At 46.4% G+C, this 2,475-nt stretch overlaps 1 long non-coding RNA gene across 4 annotated transcripts in view; it reads right to left on the reverse strand.

Annotated features, from left to right (window-relative positions):
- Positions 1–421: 421 nt before the first annotated feature.
- The window catches only part of LOC125615018, a 111,277-nt gene continuing 109,223 nt past the window's right edge, over positions 422–2,475 (reverse strand). The window contains exon 7 of one of the 4 annotated variants that reach the window (XR_007345581.1): positions 422–1,262. This is a non-coding gene — a long non-coding RNA (uncharacterized LOC125615018). The remainder of the gene's footprint in view (positions 1,263–2,475) is intronic. The other 3 variants (XR_007345580.1, XR_007345582.1, XR_007345585.1) reach the window with 3 other exon arrangements.

The following is a 2,475-nucleotide window of genomic DNA, read 5'->3' on the forward strand; positions in this document are numbered from 1 at the left end:
ATCCAGTTTAACTCAGATGAAGGAATATTTGCAAAGGTAAAGAGGAACTTGAACATGGGTGTGCCTAATCATCCATCTCTCTAAAACTTCTTGACATCCTCAAGACCCCAGACCAACCTGCATGAATGGCCTGATCCTTAAACTCGTGAGCCCTGTTCCATCACATAGATGACTTTAAATCTGAACAACCCATTTCTGAATCCCTGTATAATAGGCAATTATTCTGTTCTTCAAGCCCTGTTAACTTTCTCATCCTAGGCAGTGAGCACAGGTGGAGGTGGTCATCTAGATTTGGCCTGTCGGGCAATGACTCAGCTGACCTATTGCTCCCTCTGTCCTCCTGATGACCTGGCTGACCGGGGTCTTCTGGGAATCCCAAGTGCTCTCTATGCTCATGATGCCTTGGCCAGTAGGTAAGAATCAGCTAAGAAATGGGGAGTGGGAGTGGGAGAAGGAGGGTGGGGTTCTGGCTTGAGATCAGCATAGGGCAAAAGCAAAGAGGGTAGGAGGGAGGTATGGAATGGAGGTGAGGAGAGCTGTGAGTGAGTAAATCATAAGATCTGGTGGCATCAGGGGTTATGTAAAGAAGAGTGTCTGGCAACCATGTGCAGTGTAGGGAATTCCTGGAACTCTTGACTTACAACTTCCTTTACACAATTGTGTCATAAACCTGGGGAATGTTCCAAAAGGCAAGTCTACTAGGACCTGACCCAGGTTTAGTGGCAAGATTAGAGTAGTAGAGGTCAGAGGCTGAAGACTTTTGGGATCACAGATATCAGCTCCCTTCTCTGGGCAAGTGTGTGGAGGGGATGGTCCACCTCTTCTACCAGAGGGATGATGTTGTGAGGAGGGATCCTGAGCTGCAGGCCTGGTGTTGGGATATCATGGAGGTGGGGCTGTGCCATGCCCAGGACAGAGGTAAGATCCATCTCAGAGACAGGAGCTCTTTGGAGACTCTGCCAGAACCTCTTCCCAGCTCTGCTCCTCTGAGACAGAACCCCAACCTCTCCTGACACCACTCCCACCATACCTGAAAGCATCTGAATTCCATTCATAGCCCCCTAAGGCTCAGAACAATTCTAGACCCCAAGGATTGTCTCCTCAGAGACCCTGATCATCAAGCCTACTCCTATCCCCATCCCACTCACAGATGCCCATAACCTACCATGTCCTGGGACCCAACCAGGCCAAAGCCAGTGAAGGATTCTGTCCAGTTCATTCTGGGTCTCACCTTCTGTCTTCATGGTCCCCTCTTTTCCTGCCTGAAGATATAAACAGGAAAATTTTCACACCAAAGCTTATAAGGACCCCCTCTGGCTTCCCCTCTCTTCTCTTCCTGCCTGTGACTATCCACCATGCAGAGAGGCCCAGGCCAGAGTGCAAGGGCATTTCCAGATGCAACCTCAGTACCATGCATGCTTTGGCTCAAACCTGACTCAATGCCCTTATCCTTGGGACTCAAGATTCTTTGGCCAATTTGTCCACCCCTCTTGGATCGAGATCCTTCTTCCCTTCCATAGCTCTCTTCTTTCCATGAAATATAGAGGGTTTACAATACACACTTAGATATATTTTTTAACTTCTGATTCACCCATTATTCTCCCTAATCTTTCAGTGTTCTCTTTACCTCATCAGTTAAAGGTTATGTGCTAAACAAAATTTAAAGTACTAATTTCGGTCTCTTCCTCTTCCTAGTTATGCAACCTTGAACAATTTATTTATTCTTTTTTCTCTTTGACTTTTGGTTTATTTCTCTCTAAAATGCACATACTGTTTTCATTCCCTCCTCACTACTTACCTGACCGAACTTTTGTGATGCAAATGAAATGTGTGACAATGCCAAAATGTGTCGACTGCATATTGTGAGTTGTTTAATCATAGGCTCCACGCCACCAAAAAAATACCTCCCCAATATGGTCAGCATGGAACAGGAGAATCCAGGCTCTGACAGACAGTAGATGACTTTGGGATGATCACTAAGTTTTTTGACCCTGACTCACCATACTAATTTTATCTTTTTATTCTGTAATTTTGATGCTTTGACATCTTGGGGATTTGCTGACCCTGAAGGTACTGCCTTTCCCAGGGCTAGCTAACTCCCTGTGTGCATGTCTTTCCTGTGCTAACCAACTATCCCAGAGCCCACACCCCTAACTACTTCCTCTTAGGAGCTCTCACACTCCAGGCCTAAATTCTGAGCCTACACCCCTAATCACTTCCTCTAGGGAGCTCTCACACTCCAGGCCTGAATTCCAGAGGATTGTTAGACAGGTGGGGACAGCCACTGCACCTCAAATGTGACAGAATTATCCAAAGCAACCAGTCCTAAACCTGCCTATTCTATCTTACCCATTCCTTATTGTGAAAACCATAATAAAGGCTCTTGCTCCAGTTGCCCTCTACTCCTTCTGTTCCCTGGCAGGCTCTTGTGCTTCCTTGTGTGGCCCCCTAAGGTATAGCAAGTACCATTCTTTT

This window comes from Marmota marmota, unplaced genomic scaffold (assembly GCF_001458135.2).
Source record: "Marmota marmota marmota unplaced genomic scaffold, marMar, whole genome shotgun sequence".
Lineage (NCBI taxonomy): Eukaryota > Metazoa > Chordata > Mammalia > Rodentia > Sciuridae > Marmota > Marmota marmota.